General features: G+C 39.8%; 1 protein-coding gene across 2 annotated transcripts in view; it reads right to left on the bottom strand.

Moving 5' to 3' along the window:
• The window catches only part of prkcea (protein kinase C, epsilon a), a 602180-nt gene that overhangs the window by 302465 nt on the left and 275675 nt on the right, over window positions 1-24040 (bottom strand). The window lies entirely within an intron of this gene.

Below are 24040 nucleotides of genomic sequence, written 5' to 3'. Positions count from 1 at the left end.
TCATCTCCTCCCACCTTGTAACTAGCAAGGACGCCTTCCTATTCCTCACTTCCTCTGTCTCCTTTGTATCTGTTCTTGAGATGAGGCCTTCCACTCCGAGACATCAAACATTTCAACAAACAGGCCGTCACCTGCACCTCCTCGGTTTCTCTCACTTCTACCCCTACCCCATCTCCCAAACCTCCAGGGAGAACATGGATAGAGTTCCTTTGGTCCTCATCAACCTAGTCATCCGACATATGATTGCACTGTTTCCTCTCCCTTTATCCCATGGTCCACTTTCCTCTCCTTTCAGACTCCATGATCCTCAGTCATTTGTCACTTACATCTACTGCCTTCCAGCTTCTGATACCATTTGCATGCTCGCTTCTCCACCATCTGCCTATCTAATCCCCCTGCTTCTACCCCTTCTCTCTCCTTATACTGGCTCTCTCCCCTTTATCTTCCAGTCCAGATGAAAATGTTGATTGTACATTTTTCTTCATAGATACGGCTTGACTTGTGGAATTCTTCCAGCTTTTTGTGTGTTGTTCCAGATTCCAGAATCTAATCTCTTACTATCCCTCTTGCAAAAGAAATCTTACCTGTCTTAGTTTCACATTGCTCCAACTGCCCACACACAGGTGAATTCAAAAACACTGTTAAGTAATCTTTGCTTTCTTTTCAGTTTTGGTGTAGGCAATGATCTACTAAATAAATTTCTATATTATGAAGAGACTATGCATGTATAAATACAATGCAAATACACTCTAATGATTGGACTGATTTCTGAATTACTCTTTGAATAATTTTTATGGATAGTGAATTACACTCAGCAACACAGGCAATGTTCTGAATAGCACCATGGACCAAATTAGCAGAGAAACAGGAGGCCAGTGGATTTTAAATACATATATAAGCCCATGTCATTATTTGTGCCCCCCCCCCCCTCCACCCCATCTCCCTACTTTGTGCCTGTTCCTAGAAGGAGGAGGAACAAAAGTCTACAAGGGACAATAAAGGACATATCCTCTGGAGGACTAAAGCAATTTAGCAATGAGAGAGAGAGAGAGGTTTCACTGATCTGTTATGCTGTGTGAATCTGAGAGCACTGGGTCAAATTACATAATCAAATTTCAACAATTTGTTTCTATATTAGCTCTTGACACCTCATATAACATGAATAAGCTTTCAATTTTGACACACATAGTGTCTGATACTGATAGACTCTTGAAAATTTGGGCTTATTATATACCAAAATGGTGTTCTTTTTAAAAAATATTTTGTCTGTCATAGATATCCCAGTATACTGTTGCCAATCAGTTTTTCATTTGGCTTTCAGCAAAGACAACAGTCTTCAATCCTTCATTCACAAATAAAAATGAGATGGTTCAGGAATTGCTCTCATCAACAGCTGTTCAAAATTGGACCAAAAAATAATGTTACTAACCCGATAATAGTTTACAGTGCTTTTTGTTAGTTCAAAAGCAGGCATCTAATCCTTAGGTTGTGTCCCAATCTGCAGTATGTTACATTAACCATTCCATTCGGATTTTCCCTTGTGCCTGCTTCAAATAACTTCTACATTTTATAATCCGCTTCTGCACATAACTATTAATATATCTCAATGAAACATGCTGCAGATGAACATTTAAAGCTGATCAGAAAATCCTCCATACTAAAATGAGTGGTTCCATTGAAAAGAGTGTGATGACTTCTCATGACTTTATCCATTATAATAACCAGCACCATGAAACTTGAACTGAAGGCAAATGGGTGGGATGTTTGGTTGGTGGGGGTGGACAGTGTAGCAATGGAGTGACAATGAAGGAATGGAGATATGAATTGCAGAAGGGCCAACAGTGAATTTCAAAATGATTAATTTTGAGGACATACCTTCCCAAAGCAAAGCTAGAAATTTTGCAATTCCACACTACAATTCAGTGCTATTTTAGGATATATTGTCAATCGACCATTCAAATCAGCTATGAGTGACTTCTCCCCTTCTTTTCTAGTCCTTTTTGGCCGGAAACATTGGCTGTTTATTCATTTCCATAGATGCTGCCTGACCTACTGAGTTCCTTCAGCATTTCATGTGTGTTGCTTTGGATTTCAAGCATCTGCAGATTTTCTCATGTTTATGATTATTTTCGATTAATTTTAAGTAAATGAAAGTAGAGTCGCAACGTTTACCTACATGGCAATTGCAGCAAGAATTGTTCCCTCAAATTTGAAATTAATCCCAGTAGTTTAATTTGTTTTCTTTGCTAGAACTTTTACCTCACCAACAATCTATAATTATACACTGTGAGGAGAGCATACAAGTCACATCACATGGACATTATATGAAAAAAAAGTGATACTTAATTGTACAAAGTGAAATTAGAACAGATCAACAAAAACCATCTAAAACAAAATCAAAAATCCTACAGATGCTGGAAAAATAACCAAAATCTTGAAAACAGCAGGTCAGGCAGTATCTCTGAAAACAGAAATATTGTTAATTCATCAGCTCAAAGACCTGTTTTCTGAGGTAAAAACTCAAGTCAGTTTCACATTGCCGAGAATTTACAAAAGTGGGGGGGGGGGGGGGGATATATGGAAAAAATTATTTGTGATGAGAGAGGACAAGGATGTCATGGAGATATATTGCAAAGGTCATCGCTCCTCATCTTCCTGCTGCCTTAACAGTGATAGAGTTCTTCTTGTCCTTACCTAACACCCCATGAGCTTTTGGATCCAACACATCATGGCAGTTGATTTCCAAGTGGTGGTGTTCCCAGGTATCTGCTGTTCTCGCCCTTCTAGATGGTAGTGGTTGTGGGTCTGGGAGGTGTTGCCTTAGGAACTTTGGTGTGTTGCAGTGCATCTTGTAGATAGTACACACTGCTGTAACTGTTCGTCGATGGTGGAGGGATTGGATGCTTGTGGAAGAGGTAGCAATCAAGTGAGCTGCCTTGTACTGAATGGTGTCAAGCTTCTTGAGTGCTGATGGAGCTGCACTCATCCAGGCGAGTGGTGAGTGGTCTGAGCCTTGTAGATGGTGGACAGGCTTTGGGGAGTCAAGAGGTGAGTTACTCGCTGCAGGATTCCTAGCCTTGGAGCTGCTCTGGTAGCCACCGTGTTTATGTGACTAGACCAGTTCAGTTTCCTGACAATGGTAACCCCCAGGATGTTGATTCCGTCTGGGTAGCCTCCAAACTGAAAGCTTGAAATCAATTTATTCCTCTGGGGGGGAAACCCCTCTGCCCTCCCCTCCTCTTCTCTTCCCCAATCTGGCCTCTCATCTCTTCTCACCTGCCTATCGCCTCCCCCTGGGTGCCTCCTCCTTCCCTTTCTCCAATGGCCTACTCTCCTCTCAGATTCTTTCCTCTCCAGCCCTCTATCTTTCCTACCCATACTCCTGACTATAACATCCCACCCTCCTTTGCCCAACAAGGGAACTGTATTCCTCCAAATATAGCTCAACTTTAGTCAGCTCCCTACCAACAATGGTGGCTTTGCCGCATCATTGACAAAGGCTTTTGGGTCCTCTGTCTATGATTGGCTTTTAATTTCACTTGTTTGTTTGATAATAGTTTGTGAATTGCCTTAAAGGATTTTAGTTACATCAGCCTCACTTTATAAATGGAAGTTGTTTGCAGTTAGTACACTATTTATCTATTTTTACACGTCCTGCTGAACTGTAGGTCTTTGAAAAAAAGCAATTTAGGAACAAAAGCAATTGTGTGAAAGTATAGCTTTTCATTAGACTACAATAGTGTTCTGAGGTTATTTCAAACTGTTCAATAAATTTAACCGTTAATTGTTGTTCATTAATGAGTAACAGCACATAATATCCTTTGTCAAATTGTCCAATCTCACATCATGCTGTAACAAAAATAGAAAATCTGAAATGGATGCCCCACCAGCAGCAATCAGAGATACACCAATGCAGGTGAAAGCAACATTTTCCAGGAGGAATGAGATTGGGAGCTACGTTACAATACTGTATTCATTATTGAACATATTGCAGTGGCAACTCAGTGGGTCAAGCAGCATCGCTGGAGGGAAAGGGACGGATGATTGTTTCAGGTTGAGACCCTCCTTCTGAACTCCAGTGAGTGCAGGTCCAGAGCCAGCAAATGCTCCTCACGTTATCTCTTTCATCCCCAGTATTGTTCTTGTAAACTTTTTCTGAACCTTCCCCAATACTAACACATCCTTCCAATGATATGGGGCACTAATCTGCTCGCAATACTCCAAATGTGGGCTCAAAAATGCAGATGGAATTTAATGCAGACAAGTGCAAGGTGTTGCACTTCAGTAGGGCCAATCAGGATAGTTCTTCCACAGTGAACAGTAGGGCACTGAGGAGTGTGGTAGAACAAAGGGATCTGGGAATACAGGTCCATAATTAATTGAAAGTGCGGTCACAGGTAATGAAAAAAGCTTCTGGCACATTTGCCTTCATAAATCAGAGTACGGAGTACAGAAGATGGGATGTTGTGTTAAGGTTGTATAAGACATTGGTGAAGCCTAATTTGGAGTATTGTGTGCAGTTTTGGTCACCTACTTACAGGAAAGATGTAAATGAGGTTGGAAGAGTACAGAAAAAATTACAAGGACATTTCTGCATCTAGAGGACCTGAGTCATAAGGAAAGATTGAATAGGTTAAGACTGTATTCTTCAGAATGCAGAAGATTGAGAGGAGATTTGTTTGAGGTATACCAAATTATGAAGGGTAAGGATAGATGAAATGCAAGCAGGCTTTTTCCACTCAGGTTTTGTGGGGCTACAAACAGAGGTCATTGCTATGGGATGAATGATGAGAAGTTTAAGTGGAACATGAAGGGAAACTTCTTCAGTCAGAACGTCATGAGAGTGTGGAATGAACTGTCAACATAGTGGTCTGTGCGAGCTCGATCTCAACATTTACAAGAAGTTTGGATGGGTACATGAATAGCAGAGATATGGAGGACTATGGTCTTGATGCAGGTCATTGGGAATATGCAGCTTAATTGTTTTTTGGCATGGACTAGATGGTCCAAGGGGCCTGTTTCTGTACTGTGCTTCTCTGTGACTCTATGATCTGTGCCTTAGAAAGCCTCAGCATTATATCTTCATTTTGTACTCACATGCACTAGAAATGAATGTTCACATTGGATTTGCAGTCCTACAACCAACTCAATCTGCAAGTTAACTTTTAGAGAACCTGCACTAGGGTCCCCAAGTCTCTTTGCACCTCCCAGTTTTGGATTTGCTCCCCATTTTGAAAATAGTCTACACCTTCATTCTTTCTACCAAATTGCATAACCATACACTATCCCATGTTGTATTGCATCTGCCAGTTATTTGCCGATTCTCCAAACTTGTTGAAGCCCTCCTGCAGACTCCAACAAACTACCTACCCCCTCATCTACCTTTGTATCATTTGAAAACTTGCCACAAAGTCATTAATTCAATAATCCAGATCATTAACATATCATGTGATAAGTAGTGGATCCAATACAGACTCCCGCATAATACCACTGGTCACAAGCAGCCAAACAGAGAAGGTTCCATTTATTCCCACTCTTTGCCTTCTGTTAATTAGTTATTCTTCTATCTATGCTAGTACCTCTCCTCTGATATCATGGATATCTATCTTGCTCAGCAACCTCACGTGTGGTACCTTGTCAATGTCCTGAAACAGATGCCCTTTTCCAAGCTCCAGAGCAGGAAGGGGCTACTGTGTACATGGAGGAGTAGGTTTAAGGGTGTGCTTCAAGCCTCCTGGACAACTGAAATATCTTCATTAACTCTTCACAATCCCTGGTCCATGACAGCTACAGAGAATCTGAAGCCTATGTATCAGAGCATAGAGAAGCCACGCATAGACGGCAAAAAATTGCACTGTGGCAAACTACCAGCCTAATTCCCCTCTCAACTACCTCCTACCCCAACTATAGAAAAATCTGTTGTTCCCAAACTGAATTAATCAATCACCTTAAGAATCCACAAGACTTGAGTGGAAGCAAGTCATACTTGATTCCAAGGGACTGTCTCAGAAGATCTGGTACAGCCCTGTTCATTTGATCTAAACTGAGAAAATAAGTTTAGCTAATATTCTACCTTACATTTCTGTTTTTATTTAACAAGCTGCTTACAGTTTACAAACAATTAAATTACTTATAACTTTAACTACTTACTTACAAAACATATCTAAATACCAGGGCATTTAAAAATAGTCTTGCAGTGAACTCTATGGATGTCAAGCCAATAGCCTGGTTTCAACTCTTGCTCCACTCTCCTTATGTGACGGTCACATATTCAAAGCTACTGGGTAGTTTTGTGCCACCATGGGGCTAATGTGCATAGTGGAGGATGGGGATTGATCAGTGTGAGCAGTGGGTAAGACTGATATAAAGCCATCCCATTGTCTTTCCCTTTTTGTTTTGGTTTTCTCTTTAAATTATGTCCAGGTTCCTGGAGAGCATTCTGACTCGTTGCATAAAGCCCGATATGCAGGCTCCAATACAGAATATCATAGGTTCAGCAAGTTCCATCACGGGCATTATCCTACCCACTAGCAAAGACATCTTCGAGAGGTAGTGCCACAAGAAAGCAGCATGCATCACTAAAGACCCTCATCACCCGGGACATACCCTCTTTTCATTACTACTTTTGGAGAGGAGGTCACACAGGTCAGTGTTAACAAACTTGATTCTGATTCTGCCCTCGACATGTTCACTCTGTTACTCTCTCATATGTGTTGCTTCATCTGCTGAGTGTTTCCAGTATTTTCTAATTTCTTTTTAAATTACTATTTCTAAATTTTTCAATACTACTTATATACTGACTGGTCTACTTTTGGCAAATTTCTCCCATCCCCTTTTTACAAAGAGTGAACAAACACCTGTAATCATCCAGTCTTCTGTCATCAGCTCATCATAGGAGGATTGGAAGATCACAGCAACAGCCTCCAGATCTTTCATTTTTTTTCATCCTATCAGTAATCTAGGATTCTTTAAACTTGCAAAGGACAACTTTTCTATTTTGAGAACTTCCAATTATTAAGAACCTTCTCCACCTTAATATCAAGTTGCATTTCTGCTTTCACATTTACTGCAACATTAGCATCCCACTCATCTCAGACACACCACTGACTCTGCAGGGAAGTCTTGCTGGCCACTAATTGGGTTCATCCCATCTTTCACTTTATTAAAATGTTCAAGAGGAATCTGATATAACTTCATGGCATAGTATCCATTTCAAAATCTACAAAACAAAAAAATATTATCCACATTCTTTATCAAAATGCAAAATAATTAAAGAATTGCATTGCTCAGTTAATATTCTGTTAGTATACTCTTCTATGCGGCCATTACAGCAGCTTCCCCCCAGCTTCTGACAAAACTGGATTAAATTTAAGTTTTGCTTGTGGTTTGCCAACTGCCATTCTTAATTCATTCTGAAACATGCATAAATTGAAACAGTACTTACATAATGTTACTGCAGAGAAATATTTTATTTTCAGTAGAGAGATAATAAAACATTAGAGCAGCACTAGCACTGAATTATATTCTGTGAAGTGCCAGAATTTAGATGAAATGGAAGTTCTATCTGCACATTTAAGTTGCTATTACAGTCATTATCTCAATACTTTTTCCAGCAGTTGTCCCTCTGCCAAAAAACACACTAAGTGGCCATTTAAAATAAAAATCAAACTTAAAAGTGCTCTAACTATTTAGCAGGTCATCTAACATTCCTGTTTTTATTTCAGATTTCAAACATCTGCAGGATCTTTGGTTTTCACTTGAATGGCCATTCATTTTGTAATTGTTGAATTCTTTTTTATCTGCAAAACAGATGCTTCATTTTCTTCAATTCCATTGTTTACTATTTCTGAAACATTTTCAGCGTTTCAGTGCGAAAGCATGAAGCTATCTTCCCTAAGCTTCAGTATGCAAAATAGCAACAGAAAATAAATATAGCCATTTGAAAGGAAGACACTCATACGTACTCAATCCAAGCATCACTGTATTTTATTCTGGAAAGGAGATTCAGATCTCCCAAGAATCTCAATGCTACATAGGGTAATTGAATGCTCAAAAACACTCCATAATTCAAAAAGAAAGTGCTAATTTCTACCAGTGACTCATGCAGAATATGATAATCGCCTGGCAACAAAGACAGCTGCCAAGCAACACAGCAATAGCTTCAAGTGAATAATTTGCTGCCTCTGGAAAAACGTAATTTAAAGCCTTGTGTGACTCCTATCACAGTGATTATATTTTTGCAAATGATCAGCTCACTACATTGGACTAACAGAACTGCAGGATAAAATTAACTATCCTTTTATAATCTGGCCTCTTACCATCTATCACGTCTTCAGTTTTACAACTTCCTGGACGTCTCCTTCCTGTCACTCAGGTGTCTACCAGAGTCTTTGCCCAATAAGTGATGGTTGTGCCTTCAATCATTTAGTATTTCATCTTGTAAGCCTTTTCTTTGAACACTTTGTATTTCCCCATACCTGTCTTGTCACTGAAAGTGCTTCTTTAGATTTTCTGATAAGCCATTTAATCACCAGTCCTATTTCTCACCCAACAACTATCTCTTTTTGCTGCCAGTATTTTCCAGATGAGCCACCATGAGGTATTGAAAGGATAAAATGGAGAAACATTGTTGTAACAAAGGTGCACCCTACACCCACAAGGAGCTCCTCCACGACACTCCTGGTTAGGGCACAAAACCACAAGTTAACCAACAATAGACATCATAAAAAGTCCATGTTCCAGAATAAATAAAAAGAGTATTGTGTGTAGTTAGCTTCAAAAGTAGTGGTGAATATCACATTTGATTGTTATGCTAGAAATCCAGGTTAACATATTATTTAGATGTTGGTTACATAAGCAATACCTTCAAAAGAAACTAATCCATTTTGCGATTTCCATGAAGCCAAAATATTCATCTCCATGATAAATGTTTTCAATAAATATTCTTTACTGATAGAATTTAATAATGACAAAAGCTCTCATTATTGAGCTGCCAATTGCATGTACGTACAGTAAGTATTAAGTCCCACTAAATTCTCTCCTGTTACAGATTAGGCTTTGCATCATAAGACTTTAATGGCATGAAATAATTGCACAGACGGCATTACTATGAGTAACACAGTCCCACTTTATTCTGATAGATATTAACCTCTTTAATACAAATGATGATTGTTCTATAAATATTTGTTAAGTACTAATATGGCTCTTCATCAGTCAATGCATTCCAAGCCTCACTTCAGAATGTAAGCATGTAATCAGAGCTGATATTTCTATGTGTTATTGACAGAAGTTCATTTTTGGAGATTCTTTCAATTAACCTGTCACAAAACAATTAAGTTCAAATTCAAGTTTAATTAGATCAATGAGAAGGATTGGTGAATGGTGATTTTTTTTTAAAGTTGTTTGTTCATAGTAAAGGCAATGCTAACATGCATTGTTCACTCTTAAATGCCCTTGAACTATGAAAGCTAAAGTCAATCATACAAGTTGGTCTGCAGTCACATGTGGGCCAAAAAGATAAGAATAGTACATTTCCTTTCCTGAATGTCACTAGTATAAAAGAGAGATTTTTGTGACAGTTGTGAAGTTTCAAGGTTATAGTTAACAAACTATTTTGTTTTTAAAAATCTGGTTTTAGTTAATTACTTGAATTTAACTTCCCCAGCTGCCTTGATAGGATTCAATTTATGTCTAGGTTAACAGTACAGAACTCTGTAGCCTTAATGACTGGCTGCTGGTTCTGTATTGCTCGATTTCAATGTTTTCTAAAATCAAACTGAGTGGTTTGTACAATACAGGTTCCTCTCCAAGTTTCAATGGGGTTCTGTTCCCATGAGTAATATGCAAAAGGCAGAACTTGGCATGTCAGGCAGCACATATGGAGGGAAATGAGCAATGTTTCGGGTCTCAAATGTACCTGCAAGTTGAAAACATGGTTACAAACCGGCTGGAATATTTGGAGTACTTGGAGTATTGTGTTCAGTTCTAATCATCTCATTATAGGAAGAAAATGGAAAACTTAGAAAGGACATGGAGATGATTTAGCAGAATGCTGCCCAGATTTGAGAATATACCTTATTGAGCAAGCCAGGGCTTTTATCTTTGGAGTGAAGGGGTATGAGAAGTGACTTAGTAAAGTTGTATAAGATGATAAGGTGATGTATTGGTAGAGTGGACAACCATAAACTTTTTTGCAAGATGGAAATGACTAATATGAGAGGGCATAATTTTAGCATGATTGGAGCAAAGCACAGGGGGAATGTCGGAGGTAGATTTTTTTGCACAGAGAGTGTTGGGTGCTTGGTACATGCTGACAGGGCTGGTGGTTGAGACAGATTTATTCGGAACATTTAAGAGACTCTTAGTTGAACACATGGATGAAAGAAAAATGGAGGGCTATGTGGGAGGGAAGGACCTGATTGATCTTGGAGTTGGTTACAATATCATGGGCCACTGGGCCTGTACTGTGCTGACTGTGCTATGTTCCATGCTCTTTTAAACTGAGTTCCCTGGAAGCAAAAGATGTCTGCAACCCTTCAGCTGCTGGCAAATTCATCCTTCCAGTTCCGCTAATACTTCTCTGTATGTACAGACTTACATTTATAACCTGAGGCAGACCTGTGTTGGAAAGGGATCCACTTCATTTGTTGGTATAGGTCTTGCCCTGCTACCTCATTCCTTCATCTCCACCTCGGCCCACCAATGAAAAAATTAAAACAGTAGAACAGTTCACTCATGACTGTCTACTTCTAAAATTGGATCAGACAAACAGATACAAAAATCTGCAGATAGAGATGCCAACCAATGTTAAAGTGAAAGTCAGATTTATTAGTATGTAATATGTTACCATATGCTACATTGAGATTCATTTTTGCTGGCATTTACAGGAAAATAGAGAAATGCAATAGAAGTTAAGAGAAACTCTACATAAACACTGAGTGACAAATAACCAATGTGCATTGGAAAACTAATTGTGCAGATAAATAACATTGAGAACATGAGTTGTAAAGAATCTTTGAAAGTGAGTGTGTAGGTTCTAGAATAAGTTCAGAGTTATGAGGAGTGTACTTATGAATGTTCAATTCATGGCAGTCCACAGTATTCCTAGTCCTATAGATGAGACACTGTTGTATTTGAGAAAAATGAAAAGCAGTATTTACAGAGGAGCGGCTATCAAAACTGCAAAGGCTAAAAATATGTTAATGTACCTTATTATTTTACTAACAAAATAGCATTAATCTTAACAATCCTTTAATCCCCCAAGGTTTTGAATGTTGACTGAAAGATTGACCAATAAACTAATCAGTAAACTATCTATAAGGAGTAATTAAAATAAGAAGAAATAGCTGTTTTTTGAAGAAAACACAATTGCAAAATTTGTATCTCAACTTTAAGTTCTTCACACAAGTCAATGTCACAACTTTAAAGGGCGCCACAACATTTTTAACAGAAGATAAAAAAAATATTTTGCTGTATTTGTCATTTGTCATTAAGAAAGGATAATTTTACAAACTCCGATCTTCATTGCCACGACAGTAATATCATCAGACATGGAAGCTTGGTTTCCACGATTTTATCCAGATCACTCACTCAGGTGTCACCTACATTATTCAAACTTAACAGCCAATTGCAGTGCCTCAAGTAGATAGCACCTGTCATTAAAGACCCTCACCAACCAGAACGTGCATGCTCTCTTCTCATTACTACCATCAGTGAGGAGGTTTAGGAATGTGAAGACCCATACTCAATACCTGAGGAATAACTTCTTCCCCTTCATCAGATTTCTGAATGGTATATAAACCCATGAACACTACGTCACTACTACTCTTTTGCACTATTTATCGATCTATCTATTTATTTATTTATTATGGTAACTTAGAGTAATTATTTATGTCTTGTGCTGGATTGCTGCCATAGAACAACATATTTCATGACATGTCAGTGATAATAATCCTGATTCTCAGCATTCCTTGAATGCAGGAAGCTGGCACATGGTATTAAGCAGAAGAAACACTGCACTCCTTACTTGGAGGTTGAAGAGCGGAGGGTGGAGAAGTGCAGCAGGTAGCAAGAAAAATGCAAAAAGGATTGGATTGTTGCTCAGAGAAAATTATTAAATTCAAAGGAACAGTTTAAAAGGTCAAGAACTCTGAAAACTTATAATGGCCAAATAAGCATTTCATAACTTTAGCATCTCATTTGCCTCTAAGATCTACTGCCTTTCTCCCACCTTCACCGTTGTCGTCCGTTCATTATGCACCATGTCATATGACGTAGGCAATCATGGGCTTTCCATGACCATGATTGTCCTTGGTAAATTCTTCTCCAGAAGTGGCTTGCCATTGCCTTCTTTTGGGCAGTGTCTTTAGAAGACGGGTGACTCCAGCCATTACCAATACTCTTCAGAGATTGTGTGCCTGGTGTTAGTGGTCACATAACCAGGACCATCATCAGAACAGCTTGATTGAACTTCAACACTGAGCAGTGCAGTAGAACACTGATTGTTTTCCTATCTTCCAGTGTCCAAGACCTTGAGGTCATCGAAGACTCTGCTGTCCATATCCTGACTCACTAGCGTCCTGTTCTCTCATCACCCTTGAAACTGGTGATACATGTTTACTCCCAGTCTGGCAGTATTTCAGAATTGAAGTGCCCTGAGCTTTGACAATGCCTGTTTTCAAGATACCCGATGGAAGGGCAGTAGATTACTCTGACAGAAGGGGTCTTTGATTATGCCGGCTGCTCTACTGAGGCAGAAAGAAATGTAGTCAAAGACCATGGAGAGAGGCTGGTATTCATAATGGACTGAGTGTGTCCACAGCTCTCTGCAATTTCTTTCAGCTTTGGCCAGCGCAGTTGCCATACCAAGCTGTGATGCATTCTTATAGAATGCTTTCTGCTGTGCATTGTTTAAAACTGATGAGAGGTAATGAAGACATGCTAAACTTCCGTAGCCTTCTGACGAAGTAGAGGCATTGCTAAGCTTTCTTGGCCATTGCATCCATGTGGTTGGTCCACGACAAACTATTGATAATGTTTACATGCAGGAACATGAAGCTCTCAGGCATCTACACTTGTTTTGATGACACTGAGGGAAAGGTTGTGCCCTGACACCATATCACTAGGCTCTCCATACCCTTCCAGGCAAAAGGTTATAAGCAAGGTTAAGTATCCATCGGGTAGGGATACAATCTTGAAATGGCAAGTGAAATAGTGAAGTCAAAAACCCAAGAAAATCACTTTTCCACATCAAAAATTCAAACGCCTTAACTTTTTGTAGTAGAGACAGATACATTAGGTGCAGTTAAAAAACTCTTAGGCACAAGGACGATAGGAAAGCGGTGGGCTATGTAGGAAGGAAGCGTTAGATTGATTTTAGCGTAGGTTAAAAGTTTGGCACACCATGGTGGCTGAAGGGCCTATATTTGATGTAATGTTCTATACTCTATGTTTTCAGAGCCAACAGCTTTTTATATACTGTATTAGCTCATCTTGGCAGCTGTCACAACTCATATATCTACGACACATTACACATGCATATAGAACATGGTACAGCGCAGTCCAGGCACCTACACCAAGATCAATTTAACGCTTCTCTTCAATCAGGCACCAGAACGGAACACAACACTCCAAAGTGTATCCCTGATTAGCAACTCCAACCCTGCCACCCCCACCCCCCCCACTGCTGTGAAGCCAATAAAACAATATATTTTCACCTACTTGTTCTTATTTCAACTTCTGCACATAAGGGCAATCATCACTTCAAAGATACAGCACTACAGAATGGCTGTAAAATGCTCCTGTGCAGCATCAGTTCCTAAAAATTTAGCAGTTTTGTTTTAAAAACGTCAGGTAATTCGATATCACTGCATAGTACTAGTCAGGGTCTCAGGAAATAAGTGGGTAAAATCCTTGTCAAGTCACTTTGAACTCATTTGCTTCCCATTTTCTCAGAACATTAAACATACAAATCATGTCCTCTCTGGGTACGAATGTCCACCCCAGACATTCAAATATGCAGTGGATTTTGATTCGACTAAGCAAATGCATTGAAATGTATATGCAACTGCTAAATGTGATTGACACCTCCACATTTCTATTACACACTCAGTAGCCACTTTATTATGTACATTTGCTCATTAATGTAAATATCTAAACAGCCAGTTTTGTGGCAGCAACTCAATGCATAAAAATACACGTACATGGTCAAGAGGTTCAGTTGTTGTTGAGAACAAACATCAGAATGGGGATGAAAGTAACATTGACTGTGGAATGATTGTTGGTGCCAGACAGAGTGGTTTGAGTATCTCAGAAACTGCTGGTCTCCAAGGACTTTCATGCCGAACTCTCTAGAATTTACAGAGAATGCTGCAAAAAACAAAAAAATCATGCAGTGTGGGACAGTTCTGTTGGTGAAAATACCTTGTTAATGCAAGAGGTCAGAGGAGTGTAGCCAGACTTGGTTCAAGCTGACAAAAGGCGACAGTATCAAACAGACAGTAACCGGGTAGCACGGTCGAGTAGCAATTGCTTTACAGAGACAGTGATAACCAATTGGGGTTCAACTCCCGCTGCTGTCTGTAGGAGTTTGTACATTCTACCTGTGACAGCAGGGGTTTCCTCTGGTATTCCGGTTTTCTCCGACTCTCAAGATTGTGTCAGTTGCTGACACAAATGTCACATTTCACTGGATGTTTCTATGAATGTGTGACAAATAATGCTAATTTTTTATCTTTAAAAAATCATGGTGGAGGCTGAGATAATATCTATTAGAGGTCTATACGATTATGAAAGGCCTAGACAGAGTAGACAGATAGCATTTTTCCAAGGATTGAAATGTCTAACACCAAAAGGTATGCATTTAAGGTGAGAGAGGGTAATTTCAAAGGAGATGTGAGGGGCAAGCTTTTTATTCAGAGAATGCTGGATGCCTGGAATGAGCTGCTTGGGATAGTGGAAGAACAAGAAACATTAGAAGAAGTTAGATATGGCCCTTGTGGCTAAAGGGATCAGGGGGTATGGAGAGAAAGCAGGTACAGGGTTCTGAGTTGGATGATCAGCCATGATCATACTGAATGGTGGTGCAGGCTCAAAGGGCCGAACGGCCTACTCCTGCACCTATTTTCTATGTTTCTATGTTTAGAAACTTTTCAGAGACGTTTAGAGAGGCAGATGAATGCACAAATGCTGCAGAGCGTTGTCACAGGAAAGCAGAGTTCATCATCAGGATCCCCACCACCCAGCTTATGCTTTCTTCTCACTGCTGCTATCAGAAAGGTGGTACAGGAGCTTCAGGACTCACACCACCAAGTTCAGGAATAGCCCTCAACCATCAGGCACTTAAACCAAAGGGGATAATTTCCCTGCCCCATCATTAAGATGTTACCACAACCAATGGACTCACTTTCAAGGACTCTTCATCTCATGTTGACGATATTTATTTCTGATTTATTTAATAATTTTTCTTTCCCTATTTGCAATTTGTTGTCTTTTCTACATTGATTATACACTGAGTTGGTACATCCTTTCATTGATTCTATATTTATCGAGTATGCCAGCAAGAAAATTTATTTTCACTTTGAATATGAGGGAAATGGAAGGATATGGACATTGTCTGGGTAGAAGAGATTAGTTTAGATAGCTATTTAATGGTTCAGAACAGTATTGTGGGCTGAAGGGCTAGTCCATTGCTGTACTGTTCTATGTTCTTTGCTCTAAATAACCATGCATTACAACAGCGGTGTGCAGAAGAGAATCTCTGATCACACAACATGTTGACCCTTGAGGTGGACGGGCTACAGCAGCAGATGACCACAAACATACAGGGGGTTATCTAATAAACTGGACAGAGTGTATGTCTGTTAGAATGCCAGACATCATACAAGTGTCCCTCTTGGCAACCGAGGGACAATGATAACCATCAATAATCTGTGTAATATAGCTGCTGAAAATTTGACACCAATCTGAAAATTTGTGGTCCAAGGGCAAGAAGGAAAACTTTAACAGAAGGGAAGTGTCTGGTGAAGCAGACCTAAAGGGCGTGTGCCTTTGGTGCCACCATTATTAGAGAGTTTGCCTCTCAGATGTGCAGAGCTGGCCATTCAGTCTTTAAGTATTTTGTAGCTGGCGAATGCTACTTCCTTTTGCGGGCAGGGGAGGGGTGGTGATCATGGCAGGTAGTGGCAAATGCTACGTTAAACCTTCCCTCAATTATCCACCTCCACTATCACAACATGCAAGCATAACTGGATGAAGTAGCCCATCAATTACTGTGTCGATCCTGCCACCCTCACCAACGGATTAACCAAATCCTTTACAACACTTGTAATGAAGGCCCTCAATGAGAAGTTCCACTTTAACATTATCAGCCATATGGGATGTTGCGAATATGTTTTAGTCATTTTCACATGACTCTTAGTACAGTATCTGGTAAACTATGAATCATGTTTCTTTGCAAACTCAACACTTTACAGATGACGTCAGCATGAAATCATTCGTGGCTCTGGATAAAATTGGCATTAGCACCAATAAAGCACTATGCTAACATGAATTTCTATGCTTGATGTCCTACCTAAATCACAATGTAAATAATGTGAGTTGATAAGTCAAAATTCTTAATGTACAAGTTCTTGCAAATGCAAGTTTTGCTGCTAGTCACGTTAGCAAAATCTGGGCATTTAAGAATGATGTTCTAACAATTTCATAATAGAACAGTTTTACTCAAATTTTGAGTTTTACAGATGCTCGGCTTTTGTTTGGAAATGCTTAAAATTCAGGCTCCAAAACAAATCAAAGATAGGAAATGAAGCTGATAAGTCTCTGTCCTGCAAGGGAAAACCATTGGAGTCTATCAGAACTTGAAAACCCACCTCATATAGGCATTTACTTGGTAGTATTCCAGGTGAAAACTGATCTGCAGCAGTGGAATATGAGGTGGATGCAAGAACACAGAACAATTCTAATAACTCTAAGGCTCCCTCGAACTGTGACCAGACTTTTACTGAAAACATTGCTCTTGGTCCTGTAGTTACAAATTTTACTAGGATTGGATTGTGGTATTCTTCTAGTAATAGTAATGTTGCTAATTGAAATGTTGCTTATTTACTCACTTACTTCAAATATCTTTCCATTTATTTGCACTCTGTCAATCAAACATATAACAGTGGCATTTTGGCAGAGAATCAATTGTGTCTAATTGTGTTGCAGACTGTTGAACTTAGTTTGGAAGTACTGATAAATCAATACAATTTTCAGAATCCAACATATGCCAAATGTTCAGTGGAATTTTTAGTGGCTGGAATGCATTTCTTTTAGATACAATTGGTGCACAGCATCTTTATTGCTCATCAGTCATTACAATTTGATGGGCACTATCTAAACAGAAATTTGTTCAATGCCAATGGTACCAACACATTGTTAGTCTGTTCTGAATTCATTACTATACTTTAAATTGCTTCACTTGCCATCCAGTTATAACTCCATGTTATGGATTCTGTTGTGTTATTGCTGTTAATACAGCTAGATAAAGTTTTATTCAGTTATAGCATCAATGCTTAAACACTTGATGAACATAAAGCTGACATTATGCAATGATATATTTTTCTGAGTTCATGTGAAAAATGAAGGAACTAAATTTTGTTTGCAATCAGCAACAGACCTTACAAAATGAACCGCTAATCTCCCTCAAAGAGAATGTTGAAGGAAGTGCCACAATGATGTCTTACATAACCCTGTCCTGTGACGGTGAAATCTGTTACAGGTAATCCCTGTATTATAGTATAGGAAGGGGTGGGAGGGTATTACATTCCTCAAAAATAGTCTATTTTTCCATGACTTTCTGTAAATGAAGCAATGTCATCATGAGTCAAGGAAGTTGAGTTGAAAAGAAAACATTTTGCGTTTATTTATTTACTTTCTTTTCCCGCATAAATTTTGTGAGAGCAAATTTTTATTCCGCATCTCAAGTTCCTAGGTTGTGATTTTCATTACCTAAATGGCTATAACACGTGGGTCACTTGTATTCTGTGATCGATTAAGCAATAATAGCTCTAAAAGTCTTAGATTGAAATTTAAAAAGTCCTTCTTGAGAAAATTTGAAGTCTGGTGTAAATAGTGTTTTGTAGATAGAGATATTCTTACCTGCTTCATATTAGCTGATTCTAACATAAGCGACAATAGACATATGATATTAGGCCTTAAATTCACAGCATTAGAGAATGGCTTGGTGCTGTTAGAAGCAAGTGGTGGGGAACTATCTGATATTTGTGGGTTTGATGCTTACCTGATGACTACTGTACCAATTTCCCAGGTGTAGAAAATGGGTTATGATAGAATCAAGCTAAACTCTATGTCTCTTTTGGTCAAACAGTTAATACATACAAGCCACATCCTAGTATAATGAAGAGATGCAAAAATTGCAAGGATCGGCAAAGGGAAATTTGATATGCAGAGAGATTATCTAGTGGATTTAAGTCCCAGTTCAGATACACAAGCTATAACCAAAAACGACTCCATAATATGAACATCTGATCACATCCTCAACGGTAAAATGGTGGCATGTTTGGACACAGTGGGACCAATCACAGGTGCTATTGTCTTTTTAAACATTTTTTATGACTGCAAGACCCTGCTGGACATTAAGAACTTAAAGTACTACAGGTCTATCCTATCAGTGAGTTGTTTGTTGGCTGAGAAACTGAAGGAGCTGGACTTGGTGCGGAACATGTTGCTGCCTGCTACAGAGAGGGACCGGAATTGGTGCATGAAGGCAGTGAGCAGTCTAGTAACAAGTAATTGTCTTAGTCATAGAAACATAGAGAACTTATTGCACAATACAGGCCCTTCAGCCCACAAAGCTGTGCTGAACATGTCCTTAATTTACAAATTACCTCGGGTTACCAAAAGCCCCCTATTTTTCTGAGCTCCATGTACCTATCCAGGAGTCTTTCAAAAGACCCCATCATATCCGCCTCCACCACCACCGCTGGCAGCTCATTCCCTGCACTCACCACTCTCTGCATTATAAACTTACCCCTGATATCTCCTCTGTACCTACTTCCAAGCACCTTAAAACTGTGCCCCTTCGTGCTAGTCACTTCAGCACTGGAAAATAGCTTCTATCCACATGATCAATGCCACTCATCATATTATATACCTCTATCAGGTCACCTCTCATCCTCCGTTGCTCCAAGGAGAAAAGGCCGAGTTCACTCAACCTATTCTCATAAGGCATGCTCCCCAATCCAGGCAACATCCTTGTAAATCTCCTCTGCACCCTTTCTAAGGTTTCCACATCCTTCCTGTAGTGAGGCAACCAGAACTGAGCACAGTACCCCAAGTGGGGTCTGACCAGGGTCCTATATAGCTGCAACATTACCTCTCAACTCCTAAACTCAATCCCTTGATTGATGAAGGCCAATGCACCATATGCTTTCTTAACTACAGAGTCAGCCTGCGCAGCAGCTTTAATTGTCCAATGGACTTGACCCCAAGATCCCTCTGATCCTCCACACTGCCAAGAGTCTTGCCATTAATACTACACTCTGCCATCATATTTGACCTCACACTTATCTGGGTTGAACTCCATCTACAACTTCTCAGCCCAATTTTGCATCCTATCAATGTCCCACTATAAACTATCCACAACACCTCCAACCTTTGTGTCATCAGCAAATTTACTAACCCATCTCGCCACTTCCTCATCCAGGTTATTTATAAAAAATCATGAAGAGCAGGGGTCCCAGAACAGATCCCTGAGACACACCACTGGTGACCGTCCTCCATGCAGAATATGACCTGTCTACAACCACTCTTTGCCTTCCGTGGGCAAGCCAGTTCTGGATCCACAAAGCAAATGTCCTCTTGGATCTCATGCCTCCTTACTTTCTCAATAAGCCTGGCATGGGGTACCTTATCAAATGCCTTGCTGAAATCCATATACACTACATCTACTGCTCTACTTTTATCAATGCGCTTAGTCACATCCTCAAAACATTCAGTCAGGCTCGTAAGGTACGAAACCTTTCACAAAGCCATGCCGACTATTTGTTTTTCTTATGGTCACAAGACCTGGTTGGATACTGGTAATAGGGAATGTGACAAGTCCAATTCACTGGCTAATTGGCAGTACTGATGTGGGGGCGCATTCTGGCCTTCGCCGTAGCAGGTACTAGACCTCAAACCATGGTGTCACATTTTTGCAGCTATCCAGGAGAGAGGCATCGCATTCAGTGCCAAGAGGAGGTATGCCACAGCGTCCATGCCGGCATTGGTGCTCCCCTCTGGTGTTTGCTCAGCGGAATGGGGGGGGGGGGGGGGGGGGGGAGGGCGCCATCGGAAGTTTGAAAAATCAATGTTCATGCCATCAGGTTGGAGGCTAGCCAGATGGAATATAAGATGTTGTTCCTCCAACCTGAGTGTGGCCTTATCGCAGCAGAAGAGCAAGTCATGGATAGACATATCAGAATGGGTAATGGTAAGTGGAATTAATAATGATTTCTCTAACTTCTGGTAATGCCTCCCCACCCCACCCCCGCCTTCACCAGTCCCTATCCCCTTTTCCCTGTCTCACTTTACCTCCTTGCCTGCCCATCGCCTCCTGTTAAAGCTCCTCCCCCTTTTCTTTCTTCCATGGCCTTCTGTCCTCTCCCATTAGATTCCCCCTTCTCCAGACTTGAACCTCTTTCACCAATCAACTTCCCAGCTCTTTACTTAATCCCTCCCCTCCCCCCACCTTTTATCTCTACTCCTCATCTTTTTTTCGCCAGTCCCACTGAAGGGTCTCTGCACGAAAAGTTGACTGTGCTTTTTTCCATAGATGCTGCCTGGCCTACTAAGTTCCACCAGTGTTTTATGTGTGTTTTCTCTTGTTTATGATCTTATATGGGTGTTTTTGCCATAGACTTTTCTCATAAGTATCAACTAAAATTAAGCAAGAGTTTTATCTAGATCTTTTGTTAACTGATTGGAATCAAGAGTTAGCTCTAGCACCTGCAATTGGAATGGAAAATAAATAAACAAAGTCTAATGAACGCATGAAGAAACATGTTGGGAAAACTGAATGCAAATAAATGTGTTAGTCAGAATCTGTGAGGTAGTACATGGAGGTTAGGCGCTTGTTGCATTGCATCATAACCAGGCATTGTGCCATATTAACACAAGAATCAGACCACAAAACATCTAAGATCTACATACTGTAAAACACTATTTCCTTATTCTATTACAACTAGACATTAACATTTATTTGATCTCTTTATTTCTCCTGAAATCATAGATGTTCCTCTTTGAGTTTTCATCCTCTTGCCTCACGTTTTCTGTTTCTTATAACTCGTTTATTCATATCCTTTCCGACTTCTACTGAAATCTGAAACATTGTTTAACTCTTTATTTCTCCATATATACTGCTTGACCAGCTCAGTATATCCAGCAATTTTAATTTACCAAAATCCATCTAACTCTACTATGGACGGTGCCAATCCCAGCTATGAAAGGAGGAGGGTTGGCCATGAGACTAGTGATCGCATCCCATAAAAACCCAGAGCTTCAGAAGCATCAACAGCAGCTACGAAAACCTCATCCCAGGGAGAGGAAGGAGTTTTGCCTGGGAGACATATGAAGTCCTGTGGTGAAAGCAGAAGCCACAAAGCAAATTGAATATTGGTCCAGGACTCTGGCAAGGTGCTATTGGTGGCCTATGCCCCAGTAGAAGTGATGGGCTTTAGAAGAAGGTCCATCTAATTTGCTTTCTGCTTTCTAGGTAGTCACATAATACTTAGATAATGAACATCAAACTCTGGGATGGGTCATCACAACCTGAATAGGACAAAAGACTGTTCCACTGAGAGGTCCCAGACCTGAAGTGTTAGCACCATCTTTTTCCATTGATACTACGTGACCTCTTGAGTATTTCCAACCTTCTTGTCACATGAATAATGAAGCTCCTGTCTAGTCATAGAAAACAGAAATAAATCTCCATCAACCATTTTAATAGATACAGCATGTGGAAATTCTCACTAATTCTCACTGATGAGATGTTTGCAAACTACAAGTCAAAAAGATCTGTTTCGCTGAAATACTGTATGTTACATTCACCATATAATATGTCTTAGAGTGAAATAAGGTGAAATAGCTTGTCAGAATATAAAGAAGGAACTTTTCCAAAAACAAGCAAGCACGTTGCTACTTAATCTTACCTATTACAAGAATGGGCCCAATTTATTTAATCAGAATCCAGTTCATCTATCTTGTCAGTTACTCGGGTTTCTCTCCTCTGTATCCTTTCAGTGGTTACAGTATGCAGTATCTCCTTCATGATAAAAGAACAGTACCACGATAATCAAAGGTTTATAGAAGTTTGGAAACCTGTGGAATTCTTTGCCACAGGCAGATGTGGATGCCATTTTTATATATATTTAAGGCAGAGGTTGATAAGTTCTTGATTGGTCAGGGCATGAAGAGATATGGGGAGAAGTCAGAAGACTGGAGCTAAGAGGAAAACTGCATCAGCCATGATGAAATGTTGGTGCAGAATTCCGTGGGCCAAATGTCCTAATTTTACTCCTACATCTTATGGTCTTATGATCTTTATTGATGACCTATAATGTTACCTGTTTGGTTCAGATCAACATATCCCAATCGGGATTTCTAAAACATCTCAAAATTTGATTTGCATCACTCAATATTACTGAACATTATTTTTGCCTAAGAATGCAACAAATTGCAGAGTTGTGGGCACAGTCCAGCCAATCATGCAACTAACCACCTCTTGATTGACTCTGTCTGCACTTTTCGCTGCCTCAAAAAAATACTTAGCATATTCAGGAACCAAACCAAGAGCTGATTTGCACATACTGAACAGGCTTGTGGTTTTAGGTGGTGACCTTCTGTACATTATCAGCATCCTCTATTTTCATTTCAGTGTTCCTCTATGTGTATTTTGTGTATTTTACTTTTACCTTGTGCATCATTACCTTCTGATCAAACTCAGTAACACAAATTCTCATAGCTTCAGGCCATAGGGAAAAAATAACTTAATGGAACTGTCAGATGTAATAGAAGAATGAAGTGAAAGCAATCAGTGAAATAGTATATTTGATATTGAATACCTCAAACCAATTAGATAGAAAATGGAAAGCTATTGAAGGCTCTCTTTGTGCTACATGAGTTTGCGAGCTGCCTTGCATAGAATATCAACTGCAACATTGCTCTTCTTTGTAACCCTTTGTAACATGAAACAAAAGGTATCCAGTTATTCATTTCAGCTTCTCCCTTCCTCATTTTCGAGACTCAATATAAGAAATAGAAGACTCAATGTAAAGTCATTTACCACCACCATCACTATCCCATGTTCTATCAGCTCGACTGTTCAGTATTATTACAGCTGAAGTTTTACCTCAGTGTTATCTTCCTGAACAAACCTTTTATTTCCCCCAATCTTATTATTATCTAAAATCCCACAAATACCTGTCTTGAATACTCTCAGCTATTGACCCCATAGCCTGGTTCAAAAATTTTAAAGGTCTTATAACCTGGTGAAGAAATTTCTTCTCATTACTGTCCAATATGGCCAACTCCTTAGTTCGAACCTATGAGCACTGGTTACTTCGAACATGGAACATACATTCTATAGCACATTACAGGCCCTTTAGCCCACAAAGTTATGCCGACCATGTAGCCTACTCTTGAAACTGCCTAGAATTTCCCTACCACATAGCCCTCTATTTTCTAAACTCCATGTACCTATCCAAGAGTCTCTTAAAAGATCCTATTGTATCTGCTTCCACCACAGTCACTGGCAGAGCATCCCATGCATCCACCACTCTCTGTGTGAAAAACTTACCTCTGACATCCCCTTGTACCCACTTCCAAGCACCCTAAAACTATGCCCCCTCGTGTTAGCCATTTCAGACTTGGGTAAATGCCTCTGGCTATCCACATGATCAATGCCTCTCATCCTCTGTTGCTCCAAGGAGAAAAGGCCAAGTTCACTCAACCTATTCCCATAAGGCATGCTCTCCAATCCGGGCAACATCCTTGTAAATCT

Source organism: Hemitrygon akajei, chromosome 7 (assembly GCF_048418815.1).
Source record: "Hemitrygon akajei chromosome 7, sHemAka1.3, whole genome shotgun sequence".
Lineage (NCBI taxonomy): Eukaryota > Metazoa > Chordata > Chondrichthyes > Myliobatiformes > Dasyatidae > Hemitrygon > Hemitrygon akajei.
The sequence above is the reverse complement of the archived record's forward strand: the minus strand, read 5'-3'. Positions and strand labels throughout refer to the sequence as shown.